Source organism: Phascolarctos cinereus, unplaced genomic scaffold (assembly GCF_003287225.1).
Source record: "Phascolarctos cinereus isolate Bilbo 61053 unplaced genomic scaffold, phaCin_HiC Scaffold_726;HRSCAF=1367, whole genome shotgun sequence".
NCBI classification, from domain to species: domain Eukaryota; kingdom Metazoa; phylum Chordata; class Mammalia; order Diprotodontia; family Phascolarctidae; genus Phascolarctos; species Phascolarctos cinereus.
In genome coordinates this window covers 27,945,398-27,971,502 of record NW_027556098.1, presented here as the reverse complement: position 1 = coordinate 27,971,502, position 26,105 = coordinate 27,945,398, and the positions used below count along the sequence as shown (strand labels likewise).

General features: G+C 38.7%; 1 long non-coding RNA gene across 6 annotated transcripts in view; it reads left to right on the top strand.

Moving 5' to 3' along the window:
• The window catches only part of LOC144454426 (uncharacterized), a 95,636-nt gene that overhangs the window by 51,907 nt on the left and 17,624 nt on the right, over window positions 1-26,105 (top strand). For 5 of the 6 annotated variants that reach the window (XR_013482765.1, XR_013482770.1, XR_013482769.1 and 2 more), the window contains exons 2-3: window positions 10,487-10,547; window positions 14,228-14,316. This is a non-coding gene — a long non-coding RNA (uncharacterized LOC144454426). Of the gene's footprint in view, window positions 1-4,210; window positions 4,408-4,861; window positions 4,992-10,486; window positions 10,548-14,227; window positions 14,317-26,105 lie in introns of all 6 variants that reach the window. The other variant, XR_013482766.1, reaches the window with a different exon arrangement.

Below are 26,105 nucleotides of genomic sequence, written 5' to 3'. Positions count from 1 at the left end.
TATTGAGCTAAGTAAACATCTAAGTAAAGTGTTCAATCTGACTACTTCTGCATGCCCTGCTGGGAAGAAATACTGAGTAAGTGCAGTGCAATGCAATGGTTCCCACAGTCAGCAACCACCCAGGGTTTCCATTCTGCCTCCCTCCACTGGGTAGCACTGACTTGTCAGTGGGTATGTGGATTTGTGGATCTACCCAATTACAACTTAACCCTCCACTCACTTATGAACCTAATCTCTCCTTTTCCTTTTAACTTCTTTTACTTACTTTTTTACTTTGAGTGTTTACTGTTCATATTCCATTCATAATGGAATCAACTTTCTACAAAAGCAGAAAGACACACTTATGTACTCTCTACAATGGTTTTTACTCTTGACAAAGAGTCAACAAGCAAATAAATTAAACAGTACACAATAACCAGAACACAATATATAAGAAAACAATAAAATATTTACCACTCACTCAAACTCCAGAAGGCCTGCAGTCATAGGATCAATCTGAACCCAGGAGTTACAGTGCGTGGACAGTTTGTGTTTGCTTAGTTTCACGTGGTTGTCCCCACTGTGATCAAAGGATTGTAAATAGATCAGTTTCCACAGGATATGTGGCTTGCGTTTACAATAGCACCAGACATCAGAAGCAGAGGCAAAAATCAAAAACTCTCAAAGAACTCTGAGTGTTGGACATCACAATCGGATGCTCACTGGCACTCAGAAAGGGTTAGTATATCTCACAGGTCGGCTGTCTGGTAGACATCAGTGACCTCTGCTCATGTCCAGCACTGGGTAAACCAGGGAAGAAGATAGTCCTTGGCTTGTATACATCTGGTTAGCTGCTTCCCACCAAACACTGTTTAAAACAAAAGTCAAAAAAGTCAAAGTTTTGCTAAAAACAAAATATTTAAAACATTTGTGATGACAAATAGAGAATAGAATAGCAAGTAAACCAACTTATCAAATCAAAAAACACACAAATAAGAAAAAATTATACAGATTAGAATATTCCAGAAAATATATAGAGTGAATGAGCTCTCTTTCTAGGAGCTGAAATATCTTGGTTCAGCAGAAAGAGAGGCCCCAACCTCATCAAAGGTGAGATTCCTTAAGTCTAGGGAAGCAAGCTAGAAATCAGTGACATGTTGAGAAGCCAGCTTTCCCTACATGTCTGCAAAGGAGACTTGCTTTTTCCCCTCATTGGAGTCAGTCCCAAATCTCCATATGTCTTCAGTTGGTCCTAAAGAGAGTCTGAATAGAACTCCAAGTATCTTTTTTTCCAAAAAAGATGAACGAAGAATATGTCTTCTCTCTAAAGCTTGCACAGTAATTCTACTGCTTGCACACCATGTAGGAGGGCATCAGTATTTTCTCTACCACTTAGAAGAATCTCATGCAAAATGCTCCAGGTTTGGCTGGAAACTCAGGGAACAAATATAAAGTAATTAGCAGGGGTGGAGGTAGGTGGGAGAAGAAAACAACCACAACTAGAAGAACCAGAAAAAGCTTTATCTAGGAGGTAGCACTTGACTGAACCTTGAAGGGAATTAGGAGTTCCAAAAAGACAAGGAGAAAGGGAGAGTATTCCAGGCACTAAGAAGGCAAAAGGCATGAAAAATGGAAAATGGAATACCATGTACAGTATACAGTAGTAGGTCAATTTGGTTGAAAAGCTAAGGGAGTGAAGGAGAGTATTATATAAAAAGCATGGAAAGATATGTTGGAATCAGATTGTGAAGGACTTGAAATGCAAAGAGGGGACATTTATATTTTATTCTAGAACCATTAGAGAATTGTTGAAGTTTCTTGACCAGATGAGGGACATAGATCTATACTTTAAGGATATCAGTTTGGTATGTATGGCAGCTGTATTATTGGTGACAAAGAATTGGAAATCAAGGGGATGCCCATCAATTGGGGAATGGCTGAACAAATTGTGATATGATGAGATGTGAGTAGGTAGACTTCAGAAAAACCTGGAAAGACTTGCATGAACTGATACAAAATGAAATGAGCAGAACCAGGAGAACATTGTGCACAGTAACAGCAATATTGTATGATGATCAATTGTGAATGATTTAGCAATATGTTTCAGCAATACAATGATCCAAGACAATTCCCAAGAACTTATGATGAAAAATGCTATCCATCTCCAGAGAAAGAACTGATAGATTCTAAATGCAGATTAAAGCATACTTTTTCTTTGCTTTCTTTTTCTTTCTTTTATTTTTTTAGTCTGGGTTTTCTCTCACAACATTACTAGTATGGAAATTTGTTTTTAAAAAAAGTCAATTTGGCAGTTGTAAGGAGGATAGTTTGGCTAGGGAAGAAGCTGAATGCAAGGATATCAAATAGGAGACTTAACAATTATTCAAGTTAGAGGTCTTGAGAGCCTGAATTATCTTGTCTTTATATGAGTGAAAAGAAAGATAATGTTATACAAGTTAATACAGATATTAAACAAACAAGATTTGGTAACTGAATGGATTTGGGGGATGAGTGAGAAGGCCAAGTCAAAAATTACCATTAGGTTCCAGATACGTTGCCTGGAGGAATATTGGTGCACCTGACAGCAATAGGAAATTTAGGAGGAATAGAGAGTAGGAGAAAGATATTGAGTACAATTTTAGACATGTTATATTTGAGATGCTTATGAAACATCCCAGGTGAGGATGTCCAGCTGACTATTGGATATGTTGAACTAGAGCTCAGGAGAGAGATGAGGGCTAGATATGTAAACATGGGCATCATAGAGATGAGATCATTTTTAAAAAATTTTAAAGATTTTTATTAATTTATTTTGATTTATCAAAAATCACTTCCATAAGTTTTAGAGTTTTAAATTTTTCTCCCTCTCCCTCCCTCCCCCAAGATGGCGCACAATCTGGTAGAGTCTATACATATACATTCCTATTAAACATATTTTCACATTAGTGATGTTGTAAGGAAGAATTAGAACCAATAGGAGGAACCACCAGAAAGAGGAAACAAAACAAAACAGAAGAAAAAAATAGCAAATGGTATGCTTTGATCTGCATTCAAACTCCATGGTTCTTTCTTTGGATGTGGATAGCATTTTCTATCATGAGACCTTTGGAGATGGCTTAGATCCTTGCATTGCTAAGAAGGACTAAGTCTATCAATGTTAGTCATCGAACAACGTGGCTGTTACTGTGTACAACATTTTCCTGGTTCTGCTCACTTCACTCAGCATCAGTCCATACAAGTCTTTCCAGGTTTTTCTGAAATCTACCTGCTCATCATTTCTTATAGTGCAATAGTATTCCATTGCATTCATATACCACAACTTGTTCAGTCATTCCCCAGTTTATAGGCCTTCCCTCAATTTCCAACTCTTTGCCACTACAAAAAGAGTTGCTATAAATATTTTTGTACATGTGGGTCCTTTTCCCATTTGTATGATCTCCTTGGGATACAGCCCTAGAAGTGCTATTTCTGGGTCAAAGGGTATGCACATTTTTATAGCCTCCAGGCATAGTTCCAAATTGCTCTCCAGAATGGTTGGATCATTTCACAACTCCACCAACAATGCATTAGATTTCCAATTTTCCCACATCTTCTCCAACATTTATCATTTTCCTATTTTGTCATGTTGGCCAATCTGATAGGTGTGATGTGGTATCTCAGAGTTGTTTTGATTTGCATTTTAGAGATGAGATCATTAAGAGAGAAAGAGATAGTTGTTTGCCCTTTGCCGAGAGCAGGCTGTGGTCTGATGCCAGCAGAGTGTGAAGAGAGATAGAATCACGGGCCAGGTAGAAGATGTGAAGAACAAACTTCGTTTATTGATCTGAGGGCTCAGGCTTATATAGTACTGGATCAAGCAATAGTAACATTATTTTCCATGAAAAGCACAAACCTAATTAAGTGATTTCCTTACTTCCTTGTACCTTGTCTGTTACTTTCTTTCCTGCGTCCTGTCCTGTACCCCTTTCCGTTTCCTCTCTACCTGCATCCTGTTCTCAAGAGATGGAACAGGGGGGTAGTGAGCCGACATCCTGAGTTTTGCAGCTGTCAGGCTTAGGATAAGCTACAGATAAGACCCGGGCTGGCCTAAGCCCTCCAACTCCCAGACTGGCCCTCTACAGCCCTTCATTTTAAAGAGGACAATGATATCATGGGGTGATATCTTGACTCCTGCGTGAACTGGATTTAAGTGAGGCAGAGTTGCACAAAGTCATCAGCATCTCTCTTCCAGACTCATCAAAGTCCAGTGGCAAGACAAAAGTCAAGATGACCGGCAATGGCCCAGGATGCAGTGGATGACCATGGCATCTTCAATGACTGACCAAGCTCTAGGTGCTCTGCAGGGCCTGCTTCAGTTGCCTTCATGTCCATTTGAACAGATTGTTCTCATCTACTCATTCCACCGGGGGGAGTCTTCACATGCTTGGGGTAGGAATCCCCCTAACTCATTGACTAGTTTGAGAGTCTGTCAGTTACCCTCAACCTGTTTTAGCCTGTCTGCCAAAGATGGTTTTATGGGATGTGGCTGCTGCACATGCTACAAGTTCTTAGAGCCACAGATGAGAGTTGGGTGAAAGTAGACACCAAAGGTGGATGAGTAGCCCTGAAAAAAGCTTGGTAAGCCCTCACACCAGAGCTGCTGGTCCTCCCTGAACACCCCATAATAGAAGATAAGAGGGCCTAGGACAGTCTTCTGGTACACTCATGTATAGCGGGTGAGTTATAGATAATGATCCTGTAAAAGATAATGAGGAGGACTGGTCAGTCAGATAGCAGAACATAAAGTTGTGTGTAGGATTGCTGAATAGGTATTTTACATTTCACCTTGAGTCTGTACTATCATTCCCTCCAAATCCAAGTTTCTTCTGGACTTCATTCTCAGATGCTGTATCTACTCCTGTATCTGCCCAAACCAACTGTTCTCTCCACAAGCCAGCTCTAATACCTGGGACCCAAGGCCTTGAATTTTGAAGGTCACAAGATTACCTCCAAACCTGGATACCTAGGGGCAGGTAGGTGGTGCAGTGGATAGAGTACCAGCCCTGGATTCAGGAGGACCTGAGTTCAAATCTGGTCTCAGACACATAACACTTACTAGTTGTGTGACCCTGGGCAAGTCACTTAACCCCATTGCCCAGCCAAAAAAAGAAAAAAAAGCTGGATACCTCCGTATTTTTTGGTTAATATTTCCCAATTACATCTTAATCTGTTTTGTGTGACACCAGGGAGCTTTGCAGGCTACATGCTGTCTGCATCTCTATTTGTTGTCTCTGTTGTAAGGATATGCATTCACCTAAGATCAGGAAAGAACACAAAAAAAGCAGAGGTGGCCAGCTGCTGAAGAACCAGCTCAATAAATTCTTTCCACCTCTCTGGAGTCACATCTTACCACCCAGAAAGTCACAGATTTTTTTTTTTTTTACAGACTCAGCTATTTCTGAAGCTATTACCTAAGGTAGTCTTTTACCTTCTTGAAGATAGCCACTCTATTCCCTCTAAATCCAACGCCTCTGAGGTTTTCAATTGTTCTTTATAGGACCTTTTAACTTTTTTTTATTGAATAATGGTCAAGATGGCATGCTTATCAAATTTGTACATGAAACAAACACTTTTCTGAAATAGCACTTGTTGCTTTTAGGGTTCAGAGGAGGACCAATGGACCTTTCAGGAAATCTAATCTTTTCAGCCCTGGGCCACCACATAGCTGGAGGCATCCAAGAAATTCATCATTCCCAAAAAGCCTAAACCAGGGGTGGGGAAGCTGAGGCCTCAAGGCCACATGTAGTCCTCTAGGTCCTCAAGTCCAGCCCTTTGTTGAATCCATATTTAGTCAAAGGGGCCCACACTTGAGGACCTAGACCTTGGGTTCCCCACCCCTGGCCTAAGCCATAGGATACCATATCCTTCTGGTCCCCAGATGTTTCCAAGGGATCTTTAGACACAGGCCCCCTAGCATGGCTCCTATAGGTCCATTTAACATTCACTACCTTAATGTGGTTTTATCTGCTGCTGGGTCTCCAAAGAATAAACTTGTCAATCTATGTCTATTGAAGATAAGTGAATTATAACAAAATCAAATCACCAAAATTCTTAAGTTGTAAAAGGTAGACCAAAATAGTCCCTAGTTATGAGAAATTATAGAATGTTAATCAGCATTAAATAAACTCACAATAAAGCAGGATGAGTCAGAATATCTCATCACAGAAGCTACTCCTTAGGAGGCAGTCTATTCTTTTTGGAAGCTGTACAAAAAAATTATTTTATTTCTCTAGAACACTCTATGAGTCATGGAGGCAGCAATTTACTACAAGATACTATGTAAAGTGTGTAAATTTGATGAGTTTATGTAAGAAGCTGTTTTTGTTTTAGGAGAATTGGGATCAATGTTCTTTTCAAGATTTACAAGATTACTGAAAATATTTCCTAGGATACCTGGCATAGGGCAGGAATAAGGACATATTTCATGTATGGATACTAGCCTAGTTCAGAATTACAGAATCATCCTACACTACAGGAAAATAGAAAGGGAAGGAGATAAGAGAAACGGGGGAGTGATAGAAGGGAGGGCAGATTGGGAGAAGGGGTAATCAGAATGCATACTGTCTTGGGGTGAGCGGAGGAGAGATGAGGAGAAAATTTGGAACTTAAAATCTTGTGGAAGTGAATATTGAAAACTAAAAATTAAGTAATTAATTAATTAATTAAAAAAGAATTACAGAATCTTAGAGCTAGAAGGGAAAGACCATCTAGTCAAACCCATGTTTGAATAGGAATCCCCTCTGTGACATCCCTGATAAGTGGTCATGGTCATTCAGCCTTAGTTGTAAAAAAGTGAGATCTAGCATGGGTAAGGGAATGATCCCTGAGGAGAACTAGGCAGTGCTTCTCAAAAATGGTGGATGTAACCAAGGGTGTGCTGGTTTAACAACCAACTCTCTGAAAACCAGACACCCTTCAAAGTTTAATCTTCATTATTAACATTTTTTCCCATCATTTTCTTAAGCTTAAACCATCAACAAAACAATAAACCAAGCCCTGAATTATAACATTTGCCAGTTTCTAAGGTGTAAATGCTCACACTGAGAATTTATCAACCAGTTCTCTCAGGACTATACAAGCTATGTCTAGCACATCTTAGGGTGTTACAAGGAAATTAACAGGAGAATTCATCACCACCAGCTCTACCTCCAATCTCTCTCCTTCCCTGAGTGGCACGCGGGGCATTTATAGGTCATAAGCCTAGTGTAGGATGAAGGTATCTAACTGAAGACTGTATACAACTGAAGTCTATATACAAATGACTGCCACTTCGAGAAATAGGGAGGAATATTGGGGCCAGGAGGAGGTGTTAAGATGGATGAAGGGTAAATTTCTATGTCAACAAGTCTATGGAGGAAGAGTATTAGATGAAGGCTTAGGATGAGATGTAGTCTTTCTGTCCTGAGTTCTGAACTGATATTCACTAGGTATATACCAATGGAAGTATGTTAATGTCCCTTCTATCGATAAACAGTTTTCCAGGAACTTTTATTTATTAACAATCTTATAAAATATATGTTTGAAAGAAGTTTTCAGAGACACTGAATGTTAAGAGGATTGATACTCCCCATCGAGGCTCCCAACCTAGGTGAAATCCTCAACTCCTCACTCTCCCACCCACATCCAATGAGTTGCCCAAGTATGAAGGACTTTAAAAGCCAAATAAATGATTTCATAATTGATCCTGGAGGCATATGAGAACTTCTCCTTGTTATTTTTCAGTTATGTGTGCCTCTTTGTGACCCCATTTGGGGTTTTCTTGGCAAATATACTAGAGTGGTTTCCCATTTCCTTCTCCAGCTTATTTTACAAATGAGAAAACTGAGTTAAGTGAGTTGCCCAGGGTGACACAGCTAGGAAGTATCTGAGGCCAGATTTGAACTCACAAAGAGGAATCTTCCTGACTTCAGGCCCAGCACTCTATCCCCTTTGCCACCTAACTGCTAATAGAGAGCCAGTGGAATTTATTGAATAGGGCAGTAACATAGTGGGACCTGGGCTTTATGAAGATCAATTTGACAGCTGAAGAGAGGATGAATTGGAGTAAAGGAAGATTTGAGGAAAGGAGACCAACAGGGAGGCAATTGTAATAGTCTAGGCATGAGATGATGTTTCTACTCTTGTTACATCTCTTGTATATGCCCCCTTCTCTCTTCTGACACTTCTACCATTTTGGTATAGACCCACCCTCATCACCTTATGCCTGGACTATTACGATCATGGGCTGGCTAATCTCCTTGCCTTGGGTCTTTCCCCACTCCAATCTATCCTTCACTCAGTAGTCAAATTGATCTTCCTAAAGCCTGTGTCTGTCTGACCAAGTGACCCATTCCCCATCCCCGTCACCACCCTGCACCATCACCTATTCAATAAACTCCTTATTCCCTCCAGGATCAAATATAAAACTCTGTTTGGCTTTCAAAGCCCTTCCTAACCTTGCCCCCTGCTATTTTTCTAGTTTTATTACACCTTATTCCCCTCCCCATACTCTGTACTCCAGTGACATTGGCCTCCTTAAGTTCCTTACACATGATCCTCCCTTTCCCCTCTCTGAGCATTTTCACTGGCTGTCTCCCATGGCTAGAATTCTCTCCCTCCTCCTCTTCTCTGCCTTCTAGCTTCCCTGGACTGCTTTAAATTTCAGCTAAAGTCCTCATCTTCTGCAAGAAGTCTTTCCCAGTCTTCCTTAATCTTAGTGCTCCATCACAGTAGGAACCCTTTTTTTTTCCTGACACACAGTAGGCACTTAATGAATGCTAGTTGATTGACTAATTGTATTTTAAGGCTGAAAGGAAGGGTTTTAAACATTTTTTATGTCATGGACCCCTTGGGCAGTCTGTTGAAGCCTATGGAACACTACTCAGAATAATATTTTTTAAATAATTATATGAAATGCTAAATTTCAATAAGGTTAGTGAAAATAAAGGTGTAATTTTTTCCCTACAAACATATTCCTGAAACCCCTGAAATCTATTCCTTAGAGTTGGAGGCAGTTGATGAATTCAGATGGAACCTGAGGTTAAAACCTCTGACTTAGAGAGTCAAAACTCATAACATGATAAACCAGATTACTATTTTGGAGACTATAGGATAATTTTTAACTGATATTGATGTAATAACTCATAGATAAGGAGAGATTATGAGTTTTTAACCTCATAAGGGAAAAGTGAGTCTCTGAGTATCAGGAGACTGCAGCAAAAAATGGACAGCCAAACAGTGGAGTAGCGCTCAGTAGGGGACTGAATTGTCCTCTCTGATGGAACTGTTTGATGAATCTAGCCAGAAGAAGTAAGATGATAAGAAGTTTCCAACGGCTGGTTCCTGATTGGATGGATAAAGGATGTAGCTCATTGGAAGGCTCACTTACAGTTTGAGAGAGGTAAAGCCTGTGAGGCTCCTGTTGCTCTCTGTTGCCCACTTTTGAGAGGGAAAAGCAGAAAAGGGAAATACAGACTTTGCAGCTAATTTGCTGTTAGATTAGATGGCTGCCCAGCTCATTTCAAAAGCCACAGAATCCTGGTGAGTGAGGAACTGGCTGGGCTTTCTGATGAGTTTTACAGATATCTATCTTAAAGGGAACTATTAGCTCATAAGAAGTATAACACTTCCTCACCACCATTGTGGGTTTAAAAAAATAAAAGCTTATCACTGCTTCATCAGTTTGAAAGTAATAGGGGAGAAAGGGAAGAGAATGAGCATTTATTAATGCACTTACTACGTACCATGAGGTGTATGGGGTGTTGAGGAAAGATTATCACCTCTACTGTTTGCTGAGCCCTTTTCACAGCTACTCATTCACCTTTGGTGTTCACCTTTTACCCAACTCTTACCTGTGTCTCCAAGAAGCTGTGGCATGTGTAGTGGCCACACCCTGGTAAAAGCATCTCCACCAGATGGGCTAAATCAGATTGAGGGCTAAACCTGTCAGTGAGTTAGGGGGATGTCTCCCTAAAGCCTGTGAAGGCCTCCCCTGGTGGAATGGGCAGATGAGAACAATTTGTTCCCATGGAGGGTATTGTGGAACACTTACAGCTTAGTCAGACGTTGAAGATGCTGAGGTCATCAGGACAGCCAGGTAGCGCAGAGGATAGAACATCGGCCCTGGAGTCAGGAGGACCTGAGTTCAAATCCAGTCTCAGACCAGACACTTGACACTAGCTGTGTGACCCTGGGCAAGTCACTTAGCCCCAACTGCCTCGCAAAAGAAAGAAAAGAAAAAGATGCCAAGGTCATCCACTGAATCCTCAGCCATTAGCCAGTTGTCTTGGCTTTTCTCACTGGACTTTGATGACTATGGAAGAGAGAATGAGGATGATGACTTTGTGCATCTCTGCCTCACTTAAATCCAATTTATGCACAAGTCAAGATATTAATGAAGTATAAACAACAAAAATTAATAGGTCTATACTCCCAAAGAGGTTTTTTTAAAAAGAAGAAAAGTACCCATATATGCATTTTTTTTTTGCAGTGGCAAAGAACTGGAAACTAAGAGGATACCCACCAATTGGATAATGGCTGCACAAATTGTGGTATGTGAATGTTACGGAATACTATTGTACTATAAGAAATAATGGTTTCAGAGAAACCTAGGAAAACTTAAATGATTTGATATGGAGTGAAGTGAGCATAACCAGGAGAATAATTGATAAAATGACAATATTGTGAAGACAAACATTCTGGAAGGCTTAAGAACTCTGATAAACACAATGACCAACAGTGATTCCAGAGGATTTGTAATGAAACATGCAATTTGCTTTGCTTGACTGTGCATATTTTTAATAAGAATTTCATTTTTCTTTCTTTTTCAATGGGAGGGGAGAGAAGGTAAGGCCCACTAATTCACTAATATAATTTGTACCCCTAAAGGGAGGAAAGATTTAACTAAAAAAAATTAATTTAAAAAAATTAAGGAATTTTAAAAAGTCTAAATTAACAACAAAGTAAAGCTTACTAGTCTAGAATATATTCATTACATACCATAAAGGTTTTTTTCCCCTTTTGGTCAGCTAAATTGATGAACACATACTTCATTTCCAGTTCTTTGCTACAAGTGTGATACTGTCAATATTTTTGTACATAGGAATCCTTTTCCTCTTTGTTTGATCTCTTTGGGGTATAATACTCGTAGTAATATTATTGCTGGACCAAAAGGTATGTACAGTTAATCACTTTGGGAGTACAGTTCCAAATGGTTTTCCAGAGTGATTGGGCCATTTCATATCAGGTAGGTGGACTGTAGATAGAGAATTAGAATCAGGAAGATCTGAGTTCAAATTCTGCATCAAATACTAGCTCTGTGACCCTCAGCAAATCTCTTAACCTTTCTTGGCTTTAATTTCCTCATCTATAAAATTGGGATAATAATAGCATCTATTTCACAGAGTTGTTGTGGAAATTAAGTGAGATAACGTGAAGTACTTTGCAAACCTTCAGGCATTATATAATGCTAGTTATCACTATTTTCTCCACTGAAGCTTTTTAAACAGCAGAGGAACATGACCACTCATTAAGAACATCAGTTTGGCAGCTACGGAAGAGATATTTTTGAGAGAATACAGGGAGATCAGCTAAGAGACTATTGCTATATTCTAGACAAAAGGGTCCAGAATTAAGTTAGTCTGTGCTAAAGAATGAAAAGGAGACAGATGCAAGAAATGGTGGAGAGTCATAATTGACAAGATTTGGTAATTGATTGTCTATTAGGAGAGAGCAAGAGTTGAAGATGACTTCAAAGTTGGTGAATAGAATTATGGTACCTTCCTAGGGGTAATAAAATTAGGAAGAAAGGCAGGTTTGGGTGGAAAGATAATAAATTTAATTTTGGACATGTGACCATAGAGTCATAGATTTAGAGATACAAGGGCACTTTGAGGTTATTAGGTACAACCTCCTCATTGAACACAGAGATGTTAAGTGACTTACTTAGAGTCCCACAGATAATGAGGCAAGGTTAAAACCCAGGTCTTTATAATTCCAGTCCAATATCCTATTCATTATACCACGTTGAATTTGAAATGCTTCGGGGACAATCAGGTACAGAAAACAAAGTCTTGATGGTACAGTCCCTGCCTCTCTACTTTGACTTGAATTCTCAGTACTAGTTCTGGTTTTGTTTCCTGGATATTTACCTGCCTGAGACTGTTGTGACTGGGCTCTTATATGAACCAGTTTTCTCCCAGATAGTGGTTAGCCAGTTTCTCTACCTTTTGGTAGAGAACTCTCTACCTCCTTGGCTCTATAGCTCCACCTGCTGGCTGATTGGTCCCATAAATCATCCCATTTCAGTCCAAGAAAAGGACCCTCTACAATTCTGAAAGTCAAAAGTTGGCCTTTACTAAAAGAGACCATGGATAGGTAGGTGCTTAGTAAATCCTAGCTGATTGATTTGTTCTCAAGGAACATTCAGTATAATTTAATTCTCTGCAAAAAGCATATTTATCAGAGGAAGGAAATAATAATAATGATGATGATGCTGATTAATAATATTTACACAGGACTTTAAGGTTTGCAGGGGGTTTTACAAATTCTATCTTATTTTATCCTTACAACAACCCTGGGAGGTAGGTGCAATTATTATCCTTATTTTACATATGAGGAAACTGAGGTAGACAAAAGTTAAGTGACTTGCCCAGGGTCACTAAATTACCAAATGTCAAAGAGCTCTTTCCTTGGAATTAGAAAAGTTAAATTCAATTCCTGGCTTCAGCAGTTATTGTGTGACCCTGGGCAAGTCACTCAACTATTCTAAGCTCTATTTTCCTCATCTATGAAATGGGGATAATATTTGTACTTCCTACTTTGTAGGGTCATTGGAAAGAGCTTTGTAAGCTTTAATGCACAATGTAAACAAAACATTATTATCATACTATTATTATATATTTTATAAGTAGTTCTTATTTGCAGTAAAAGGAAGAATTTTTAAAAAGTTACTGTGAAATGTGGAAAGATTTGAATAAATTGACGATAACGTAAACAAGCAGAACCAAGAGAATAGTATAGATAGTAACTACAACTGTGTAAAGGAACACGTCACTAAAAGCTTGATGAACTTTGAATAATGGAAAAATCAATGAAGGTCCCAGAAAAGAGAGAATGACATAGACTTCCTCCTTCGGGGCAAAGGAGTGGAGAGCTATTAGAAAAAAAAGAATATTGTAAAAATGGTTAGACATGGAGTCTGCATTAGACTTTTTGCTTAATTGTTTTTCTTTGTCATGAGGGAGAATTTGGCCTAGAAAAGATGGATGGGAAAAATTCTTTTATTGTTGCCTTTTTTTTGAAATAATAGTCATTTCCCAGCTACCTTCTCAACACTGAATCCTACCTTATGACAAAGGAAATATGTGTACATACATACACATATACTGTACCATGCTGCCTCATATACATGTTTATATACATACATGCATACTTATAAGCTGAATACTGAATACTGGATTTGGAATCAGAGGCCATGAATTCAAATTCCAACTCTGCTTCTTACTACCTGTGTGAACTTGGCCAAGTTGCTTATCTTATCCAGTTCTTCATCTGGAAAATGAAAGGGAGAATTGAACCAGAAGGCTTCAAAGGTCCCTTACAACTTTAAATCTATGATTTTATACACACACACACACACACATACATATATACACATGTTCTATATTTTCCTTTGTCATAAGGAAGGGTTATGTAAATGTACCTACATGTATGCATGGTTATGTATATCACATGCATATATACGTTTATATATTCATACATGCATGCATACACACATGCATATGTAAGTAGGGGACTGCTGGCCAATAAAGGTACTTTCCTGGGAGCATGCTGAGTTTGCTTCTGGATGTATCTGATGATGCTGAATGGAGCTCACCACTTCAGAATATGTGCGTGCCTTCTGTGGCTAGTTTCTGCCCTCTTAAACACACACACACACACACACACACACACACACATCTAGACATATGTGTGTGTGTGTGTACATATGTATAAATAATGAAAAGAAAAGGCCTTTTGGTTAGCTGCTGAACCAGAACCGAGTGAACATGCTAGGCAAGTCAATCTCTCTCTTTGCTGGTGGTAATAGAAGAAAGACGTGGTATAAATCTCTGAGTAGAGAGAGAGGCCTATCATCCTCCTCACATGAGTCAACACATGGCCTGTGAACACAGACTTCTACTGTTGCTTCTGTCTGTGCTGTGTTATTCTTTCCTGTTTTTAAATTTAGAAAGACTGGACACGGAATGGCCTTGTGAGACCTTCAAAGTTTGGAGGAACAGAGACCTTTGATGAGTCCAGACCAACATTTTCTGGCAGGTGAGTCTTATATACCAGCACAACCTTGGGAAACAACTTTGTTGACCCCACCCAGAAAGTGGATCAGCCTAATAGCTGAGGTTTCCTCTGTAGCAAGAGCATCACTCATCCAACAGTTATTCTATATTTGGAAGTGGAATGGTGGAATGGTGGAATTAATGTTTTGTAGTAACAGCTTTAGGTTTCAGCCCATTCTGCCTAAGAACTGAAGTGGTCAAGGGGAAAGTGTGTCCTTGGTTTGGAAGAGGATATTTTTGTGATTTGGTTCCTGTTATATGTCTTCAGTAAATATCCTTCATTAACTGTAATTGATGTTAATTAGTTAAGTGATATCTGTGTGCTAATCACTGGGTGAATTAATTATATAGGATCAATACTATACAAAACTCCCATACATACTGGGGAGAACATACCAGAATGCAGGCTCAAGCCAAAAAGCCTGCAACCCCTCAGGGGTACTTCTATAACCCTAAGAGAAGAGTAGCCACCCTCTATTAGCCCATCTTGGCATTTGATTGGAAATTAGGATAAGGACTCTCAGAGTTTGTATGGAATATGTAATAATATATCATATATTTAATATGTATATTATATAATATATTGTATATATTTAAAATATATGTAATATTATATATAATATATGTCCAATATAAAATATGATATTATATACAAACATATTAAAGAATGGGAGAAAAAACTACTGAGACTGGTAATACTATCCAACCATTAAAGGATTCTTGGTAATTATCACTTATTTAAATTATACTTGATACTTTAGGGTGGAAGTAGAGTACCATCATCAAACCTTCATGAAGTGCCTACTGTGTGCAAGGCAGTAAGTGCTATGGATACAAAGTAGTTGGTGTTTTGTTTTGTTTTTAATCTAGTCCCTGCCCTCAAGGGACTTAAAATCTAACTGAAGAAACAAGTTATGTACATAAAATGATAATAATCATTGATAGCATATACAACCCAAGTAAGTCTTGGATACACTAATGCCATAGAAGTCCAGAGGACAGAGAATATGAGCCCCGTAGGAATAGGTACTATAAAAATGCACATATACATAGGAATCGTCAATCAGAAACCACTTACAAATTCTTCTTTTGCTGCTTCATTGAAGTATGGAGTTGACTCTGGTTCTTGAAGTCTTATGCCAAAGAATTATGAAGTCCAGAAAGTTCTACCAACCTGAAAGAGCTTAAGTACAGGTCACATAATAGATCAGCTGTCTGCCATCAGAGCACCAATCCAGGAAAGTTGAGAGATGCTCATCACCAAATTATCCATGGGGCAATTAAGTTTGTGACTCTTCAATACCATCTATTATAATCATAGTTGACAACTTACATAGAACTTTAAAGTCTGCAAAGTTTCTTCTATACATTGTTTCCTTTGATCCTCAGAACAATCCTATGAAGTATATACTAAAAGATTTTATCAGTCCCATTTTACAGATGAAAAAACTGAGACTTGGATTGGATAAGTGATTTATGTATGTATGGTCAAATAGCCAGTAAGTTTTGGAGGCAACAATATGAATCAGAAAGACCCGAGTTTGAATTCTGTCTTAGACATTTACTAGTTATATGGTATTGGGCAAGTCACTTAATCTTTCTCAATCTCAGTTTCCACATCTGTAAAGTTAGGGTAATAACAGCACCTACCTCACAGAGCAATTGAGAAGAATGAATAAAGCATCTATGTAAAGTGCTTTGTAAATCTTAAAGCACTATACAACTGCTAGGAATGGTTACTATTCTGTTGTGAAGAGGTATCCCCACTCCACTTTCATTACTTTTGTGGAATGTCAATGCATCACAGGCTCACATCTCAATTTCCAGATTCAAGTTAGTGTTTTCAAAACCCAGTATATTTCACTATTGGGAATATTTCCCCCAAGTTGTTGGGGTGGGGTAGGGGAAGGAAATGGGAATCAGAAGGACAAAAATGTAATTTATATAAAGTGTCCACAGCAGTATTATTGGTGACAATGAAAATCTGGTTGATAACGAAGAATAAGAGAATTGCTTAGCAAACTATAGCATATTAAGCTATAGAATAGTTTATAGAATAACTCTGTCCATCCATGGAAATACCTATATGAAATAAAGTTAGAAAATAAAAATAGAACTCAAGTTGAATGTTAGACTCAACAGCTGTGAAAGAGAATTTGGCATATTTGTGAATAGTTTTACAGGGCAATGGTTTTTTTGGCTTTGTTTTCCACAAAAGTTGCTTGTGTTCCTGATTTTCCAAAAGGAAGAAAAGGAGCAAGGATGAAGCATGGCTAGAATTCTGGTTAGCGTCACTCGGCTCCTTGTTGAGCGCTCATGGGGAAATAACCTGAGCTTGCTGAGCTTCCGTGTCTCATTTGTATACTAACAGCATCTACCAAACAGAATTGTGTTTAGAATCAAATGAGATGATATACGCAAAACACCTTCTTAATCTAAAAGAGCTATATAAATGTCAGCCTCTAAGAAAAGGAATATAAATTTTTCACCCACAAAAGTAACTTTGCTGACATTCACAAGTTGAATTAAATGTATTGGCCTTTCTGCAGGAAAACAAAATATTAAATGCTCAACAATAAGTCTTCATATTATTTTTCCTATAGTGGTGATGGATTTGTCCAATCCATCTTCACTCTTCCAGCTGCCCCATTACCCCTCCCAAAAGCATGTCATTAAGAGTTGGTTGGGGGGCAGCTAGGTGGCGCAGTGGATAGAGCTCCGACCTTAGAGTCAGGAGGACCTGAGTTCAAATGTGACCTCAGACACTTGACACTTACTGGCTGTGTGATCCTGGGCAAGTCACTTAACCCCAAATGCCTCAACCCCCCCAAAAAAAAGAGTTGGTTGGCCTAAATTAATTAAAGGATGGGGCAGCGAGGTAGCGCAACAGATAGAGCACTGGCCCTGGATTCAGGAGGACCTGAATTCAAATTTGATCTCAGACACATAACATTACTTGCTGTGTGACCCTGGGCAAGTCACAACCCTATTGCCTAGCCAAACCCCCCCCCCCCAAAAGCAAACAACTAAATTAATTAAAGGGATAGGCCGAGGCCATGAAACAGAGTATAATCATCAGGGCTCTGACTAATCTTGTCCACATTAGGTTTTAAATATAGAAACTTAAACTCTTTAGCACCATAGCTCTCACTTAATCAGTTCCAGAAAGATAATCAATATTCTGAAACATGGAAGTTGGAAAAAATTCAGGACTAGGAAATGTGCTTTGGATTTACCAACCTCGCGTACTAACACCAGCACAATATTGCTGCCATTTTTTCCTGCTTATTTGGTAACTAGAAATGATGGTAGCCATCTTACACTCAGCAAATAACCTCCCTTTGTTAAGTCATATGGTTGGTCTGCCAAACATCATTGCATACCCAAATCTTTTGCCAAGAAGTCTGTATCCATCTTCACTCCTTCCCAAGTTGGGATGGAGTGAATATGGATACAGAGTGATATACAGGGTGATACTTAAGAGTATCACTTTTATTTTGAAGAGTTTCCTTGTCTTTATCCTTCCTGATTTCTCTTCAAGAGAGACAGCCCTGGCATGCAGAGATATAGGCATAGATTTTAAAGATGGTACTGGTATTATTCCAGAATAGCTGCATGTAGCAATGCTTACACATTCATAAAATGTGCACTCGAACATACAAATGGCACAATGATTTGTACAGAGAAATTAGGAAGTGTCAAGGCCTATGGAATCTATATAAAGAAGTACTTCCCTTTTAGAAACTAATTGCATCAGTCAGTCCTGTACCCAAGAGTTTGGACTGAATTTAGGTCAGGGTTATAAGCAATCTGTTGCGTATTTGGTTTAAGAAGGCAAGCAAAGCAACAAGGGCCTTTTTTTTAAAGAAGCTAAGAACAAAGGATACAAAATAACAAAGGCCAGGAGTAAAGTTGTCCAGGGAAGCTTACACATTATTCAGGAACTAGGAACTCCTGTTTTTCAACTTGATCTGGCAAGGGTATTTTCTTTTTCACTGGCTAATCTGGTTGCAGATTGGGTCAGGTATATTGGTTGTAAGACACATCTAGAAATCTTAGACAAATAGCTTTTAAAACTGAAAACTTTCTTCTTGTGTAAAACCATCTTGTTTTTTTAAGTGAAATTCCAATTTAGTCATACTCCTTATTCAAGATAAATCACTAGACAGTTAAAATTAATTTGTAACTTCTCCTTAGATCTGATTTTTAGATACCTCTTCAAACTTGGGGTCTTCAAGTTTGGAAGTGTTGGAAGGTTGGAAAGTTGGAAATGTGTTCGTGTCCGCTTTACCCACACATTGGCTTCAGTTTGAAAAGTTCCCTGTCAGTGGGCTTGGAGGTATATGCCTATAATCCCAGGTACCAGGATAGCTTGGGCTGGAAGATCTCTTGAGCTTAGAGGTTCTGAGCTGTACTGGACTATGTCAATTGGGTATCTACACTAAGTTCAGCATCAGTATAGTGAGACCCTAGGAGCCGGGGGCCACCAAGTTGCCTAAGGAGATGCAAACCAGTCCAGGTTAGAAAATGGTCCAGGTCAAAGTTCCCATGCTAATCAGTAGTGGAATCAGGTCAGAAGGAAGGAAGAGAAGGAGTAAGAAAATGAAGAAGGAAGAAAATATGAGAGGAAGGAAAGAAAGGAAGGTAAAGAGAGAGGAGAGAGAGAGAGAGAGAGAGAGAGAGAGAGAGAGAGAGAGAGAGAGAGAAGAAAGAAGGAAGAGGGAAAGACAGAAGGAAAGAAAGGAAAAGAAAAGTTATCTGTTCATATTTTGCTGGTATTCTGGAGGAATAGCAGTAGGTCCTCCAGCAGCCTGTCTCTTAGAATTATGTCCTCTGATCTTGTCTATTAAGAGTTTCTGAACAGGACTGAGTTCCTTGTTAAATGCAACAGCCGTTATACCGATGTTCATTTGTAACTGGAATGAAATAGCAGACTGAATTACAGAAGAAAACCTGAAAAATCTTTGAAGAATCATAGTGATTTTGCCATGGGGTACTTGATGAATCAGTCTTCTGACTAATAGAAGGAGCATAGAAAGGAGCATATGTTCTGTTCTGAGTTTAGGATGACTGCTGTAATATCTGCTTGCCAAAAAAGCAGAAAATAATGATTGATCTCATTTTGTTTTCTTTAAAAGTGTGTTGTTCATTCTTGTCCAATTCATTGTGCCCTGGTGAACTATACTTCCATGGAGTTTTCTTGGCAAAGATATTAGAGTGGTTTGTCCTTCTCCAGCTCATTTTACAGATGAGGAAACTGAGATAAACAAAACTAAATGACTTGCCCGCTAGTCTAGCTAGACAACTAGTGCCTCAGGTCAAATTTCCTCACTCCAGGTTCAACCTTCTATCCACTGTGCCACCTAGCAGCCGCCTGTTTCTTTAAAATACATTTTATCTAACCTTTTGCTGTTACATCATGGTCATTTTCCACGCTCCTTTGACTCAAACCCTTTCTTGTGACCAAGAAAAACAACTAAGTATAAACACCAGATACAGAAACCTTGTCTGACATCATATACAGCATTGTCTTCGTAGCATCCCTACCGCTGCCATCAAGGATGACATAGGTTTTGTTATTTCTTCCCCAGGACTGGTTTTTTCATTCCTTAGGATTCAAAGAGCTTTTAAAGATCTTTTCGTTTACACTGTTGTAGTCTATATGTACACATACACACACAATATATGTATATATTATAAAATCTATGTAAATACAAAATATATATTATCTATATAATTCTTTTAGTTCTGTAACACTGTAGAGGAGGAAAAGTGGTGACTTTGGATTAAAAACCTCCCTGTGATGTTTCATACCTGTGTGATCTTGTGATATTGATTTCAGTCCCACTGGGGAATATTGTTGATGTATTTGACACCTCTGCATCGACTATAAACTCCCTGAGGGCAAGGCCTGTGTCTGTCTTTATATCCCCAGTGCTTAGCATAGTGTCTGGGTATATAGAAAGCATTTAATAAATACTGGTTGATTGATGGCGTTGTATCAGTTTATACAAATCTTCTCAGATGTCTTTGAATTCCCTCAGTTTGTTATTTCTTATAGCATAATGATATTTCATTACATTCACATACAATAATTTTGTCAGTCATTCCTCTTGCTAATTTAAGTTTGAATCAGAAATTAACAGAACCATAGGAATGGAAGGGAACTTTGAGAAATCATTTAATCCCTCCGCAGACAGTCAAATTAGGCCATACCTAATTTTTCCAGACAGATCAGAATCTGCCTAATTTAATGAATAAATGCTTCTTTTGAGTTTCAAAAGCACCAATCTTTATTTGGCTTGATCCCTTGATTGGAGAGGCAATAGAAAATTTAATAAAAAGCTCAAGGGATGGTAGAAAAGGGAAGAGACTTTGGGAAAAATGTTAGCATTTCTTATTGCTCCTCAGATCAAGAAGTAGCTGAATTCCAAGCCTTCCCCCAAACTAACACTATTTATGACAATGAAATTTCAATGAAAGAAAAGAATTTGTTACTTCTGTAAGCTTATTACAAGATACAACCTGTATCTATGCTGTTTATACTGTACATATGGGCACTTACTATACAAGGCCCTAGGAAAAAATGTTATTAATAACAGCTGGTATTGACAGATTACTCCTTGGTTAACACAGTAGTTTCTCCTTTGATCCTCACAGCTCTCTGATGTAGGTGTGCTAGGTATTATCATTCCCATTTCAGAAAAGGTCAAACTGAGCCTTAGAGAGAAGTCTTGCCAATTGTCCTGCATCTGGTAAGCATATTTGGGGGAAGTTTCTAACCTATTCTCACCTGAAACCAGGTCTAGGGCTTTTCCCACTATACCACATATTCCTCTTCTAAGTAAGCAAAATTAGCGAAGTTTAAAATAAGCAAAGTTTGTGAGGGTTGGGCAGGAGGGAGAATCTCTTCCAACCTTCTGAAGGGCCCCAATGCTCTCTTTCAGTCCCCTTAATAACTAGAGTCCCTAGAACCCTAAATGGACTGCTTATAAATACCATGTGATTTCAGGCAACTTACCAAACCTCCCTAGCCTTCAGTTTCATTATCTGTAAAATGAAAGAGCTGGCATAGGTGGTTTTTAATATCCCTTCTAGCTTTAAATCTATACCCATGAAAGTGACCCAGTGCTCTGAATTTTTGCTGACAGCCTCTTTCCCATTAAAATGTACCTTTTTGGTATTCCTTTTGCTCAGTGTTTTGCTATTTGCAAGCTAATCTAACAAACTAATTCACAGTAAGGTGTTAATGTCAGATAACAGTGTGGTATATTACCTCTCTCAGGGCATACACACTTTCCCTTCTGGCCTCAGCTTCTAATTTTCTAGACTTTGCTATTGTATCCCCACATTAGTCTCATCCTAGAACATCCCTTCTCCATGCCTTTCTCTCATTGATGGATTTCTTCCAAGGTCTCTATTTTTGGGAGGGACCCAGTTACCCCTTTTGTGTGTTATCTGTCTCCCATTAGAATGTAAGTTCCTCAAAATAGGTACCTAAAAATCTGCCTTGCTCAGGCCCTAAACTCTTGTGCTGACTCCAATAGATCCAGCATGTACACTGTAGAATTGGAGGATGGAGGTATCCAAAAAGTCACCGTTTGATTTATTGGCTTAATTATGATATAATGACATTGCCACTTGTTATTTTTCCCCAAGGGGCATCAAGATTTCTAGTTTTGGGTGATTGTGCTGTCCAGTTTTTATATGATATAAATGGAATTGATCACCAAAGGAAAAAAAAGGAATGTAATTTCCTTGAGGGCAGAAACTGTCCTTTTGCTTGTATCTGTGCTTAGCATAGTTTCTGGCTCATAACAAGTGTTTAATACATGCTTGCTTTGCCTTAATGTATTACCCCTCTTAGCTCACACACGGTTGGATTTTAATGGAACTTTCCTGGCCTTAACCCAAAGGGAGGACTAATGCTGGATATATGAAACATCAGAAGACCAATTAGGGAAATATACTTGGGCTGACAGGTCTTTTGAAGCTTGTGAAGCATGGTTATGCTGGTAAATGTTTAATTACTAGCTCTCCAGGGGAGGAAATGCATACATGACACACTTTTAAGTTTAATCTGCCTTCTTAACATTTTCTTCATCACTTTTTAAAGTCTAGACAATAAATAATAGACAACAAGACAACAAAACAATAAATCAAGCCCTGATTTGGTTTGCCTTTCTGACATGTAAATGCTCATGATGAAAATTTAACATGGCTCCCTTGAGCCTTTACTGCTAGCTCTAGCAAGCCACTGCCTCGAAGTCACAATAGTAGTCTGCTTCATCTATGACTTAAGTGAAAGACAGTGAGTACTTTAAATTATTGCCTCACAACCTGACATCCTCATCTATCTCCTTTCCCTGTTAAGGGCCTAAACTGGTGAGGTAATACAGAATTGTCTAAGCATACAGTTGGACAGAATGCTCTGGCCTGTATGTGGTACTTAAAAGGTTTACAAAGTGCTTTACAAATATTATCTCATTTGATCCTTGCAACAGCCCTGGGAGATAGGGACTGTGGTTACTTCCAGTTTACAGAAGAGGAAACTGAGGCTGAGAGAAGTTAAGCGACTTGCCCAGGATCACACAGGCAGTAAGTGTATGAGGCAGGATTCAAAAACTCAGGTATTCCTTACTCCAAGTCCAGCATTCTATCTACTCAGCCATTTATTGACTGTGGGTATATTGCCTAAACAAAGAAGTGGTTTTTTTTCCTGGGGTGCTAAAAAATTATCCAGCCTATCTATGATATAGCTTACATTGCAATGGTGATGGGATCTGGGATAGTTGAGCAGTATAATTAACCCTAAGGAATGTTAAACACTATAATCTATTAAATTTATAATCTAAATGCTACAGAGTATTCCATCTTGGCATGGGAAGGAAAGCCTCTTTTTATTTGTTTTAAATATTTAATTTGTTTTTGTAAAGTGTTAAATAGGCTTTGGCTAGTCATGGTATACTTATTGGAAATTCAGTTGGGAGGAAATGCATTTGAAGGGAGAGCATCCCTAAAGAAGGGAGATATTTGCCAGTCTACCATATCTGGCTGTGAGCTCAGAGCTAAAAAAACAATAGATCAAATTACAGATCCTTTGATACAATTTCCAAGAGCATAAAAGGAGAATATATACCAGGATAATCTATACAATGAGGTAGTGGGGAACAAATTGGAGAAGTTAGACAATCTCACCACACCACAATATCTTTGCTAAAATGTGGAGAATGGAAAGTCTAGGAAAGAGGTAATGAGTGCCTGAGCTTTCATGGTAGCAGTGAAAATGCTATTCTAAAGGCAGAGTTGCCCAGCCTAGTAGAGCATCCAGAATGGAAACACTATATGCAGTTTCTCAGAGTCAAGAACAAGATGGTGCAGTGAATACAGCACTGGGCCTGGAGTAAGGAAGACCCGAGTTGAAATCCAGCCTCAAACACTAGTTGTATGACCCTGGGCAAATCACTTAACCCTGTTTGCCTCAGTTTCCTCATCTGTGAAATGAGTTGGAGAAGGAAATGGCAAACCATTCCAGTATCTTTGCCAAGAAAACCCCAAATGGGATTATAAAGAGTCAAACAAGACTAACATGCCTTAACAACAAAAAAGTCATGATTCAGAGTTCAATAATCAATAGAATTGACATGTAAATGGAGTTTTATAATTTGCCAAACAGTTTAATATATCATTTCATTTGTTCCTCACAACATTCTTATCAGGGAGGTAATATAGGAATTGTTATCCCTGTTTTTGAATGAGGAAAGTTGCCTATATCATGAAATTATAGGTCTAGACCAAAAAAGAAAAAGCCTTAAAGCCCGGTATAATGTGAGTTACTATGATTTGGCAAGGGTTATGTAGCATTAAGCGTGCCAGACTGAGAGATTGGTGGTGATGCCATTAACAGAAATATGGAAATCAGGAAGAGTAACAGATTTTGGAAGAGAGTTTGTTATTTTAACCTGGAATATTTCAATTTTGTGATGCCCACAAGACATCTGGGCAGAAATATCCAGTAAGCAGTTTGAAATTTAGGTCTGGAATTTGGCAGGAAGGTCAGGGTTAGAAAGAACACTCTGCATAGAGGCAGGTGCAGTGGTGGATCAGAATGCCAGAGGAGAAGGTAGTGAAAGAAAAGAACCGTGAGCAAAGCTTCGGCAAACACTTACATTTAATATGTACAAAATGTATCTAGGTAGATAAATTGGGGTTGTATCTGGTAGGGAAGAATCTCTAGAGTTTCACTGGTGAGGAGAAGCATTTTTCTTTCTGTTTCCGTCTTAAGGATCCTTTTTGTAGATTAAATGCAAGGTTTGTTGTTATTGTTGTTCTTGGGGGTGAAGGAGTTCATTGGACATGTATATGTGCAGGCTTGCTTCTGGTATGAACCTGGCCTTATAGCCAAGGAAATAAGACTATTAATAGGATATACTGAAATGAAAAAAATCCAATCTTGTCATATTAATTTTGTTGCATCATTGTCTTTCCATCTTTACCCGTTGAGTCCCTTGCTACTTTGGTTATCAACTAGCTGCCTGCGTAATTTATCCCTCTGAGTCCTTCACAAGGACATAACAGTGCTTCTGAAAACAGTCAACAAAAGGAGGCAGGAAGGAGGGAGGGAGGAAGGGAGGGAGAAGACCATGAATATTTTAGTTTAGTTCAGCCTGCTTATGAAATTCAAACAAGTGGTGGCTGGTGTCAATATCAGTCTCACCCCAATTTGTACTCTAATATGCAAGCTGAAAACAAAAAGGCTGACTCTGGGATAGGGATCATGGAAGTGTAGTTTTCTTTTCAAGTCCAAGAGTATCCCTTGATGGCAGAATTAAAAGAACCTTCTTTGGTTCCCTCTCACAGGGTCTGAGTTAGAGCTTAAGAAGACTGCCTCTTTTGCTTACTGGAGCAGAATTGCTCTCCCTAGAGCTGGAGGCCTGTTTTGCTGATGGCTTTCTCTGCATGGGATTTACTACTGGATCCTTAGAGATCATCTAGTCCAGGGATTCTTAACCTCTCATGTCATGGATCACTTGGTACCCACCTTTTCTCAGAATCGTTTTTGAGAAGGATAAAATAAAAAATAGGATTACAGTGGAAACCAATCATACAGTGTCTAATAAAAGTCTTAGTGTAGGTTTAAGTTTTAATAGCTTAAACCTGCACTAAAGACTTTTGGAATAACCCTCATATTGAAATAGTTTATCTATCCATCCATCCATCCATCTTTTTATCTATCTATCTATCTATCTGTCTGTCTATCTATCTAAGTTCACAGGTTAAGAACCCTTGATTTCATACAACTCTTTCATTTTACAAATGAAAGCTCAGAGAATTGAAATTACTTTCTTCAGAGTCACACATGGAGTTAGTAGCAAAGGCAAGAATCAAAGCTCAGACTCTACTTCCAATGCTGCTTCTACTGGACCACTGATGCTTCTTTCCCAAGAGGTATAGTCAGACCAGGAGATGCTCCTGAGAAATCAACTATGGCATGGGTGAATGATCTAAACACGCCCACGGTGAGTTTAGGTGGCCTGAGAAATAGCTAGTATTTACATTTTGCTTTAAGGTTTACAAAACATTGCACATTTTTTATCTTGTTTGACCCTCATGACGATTCTTTGAAGTAGATACTATTGTTATTCTCTATTTTATAAATGTAGAAACTGAGGCTCAGAGAGGTTAAATGACTTGCCTTGCTGTTAGGTGTCTCTGGGAGAATTCAAACCCAGGTCTTCCTGGTCCCAAGTGTAGCATTACTACTACTGTTAT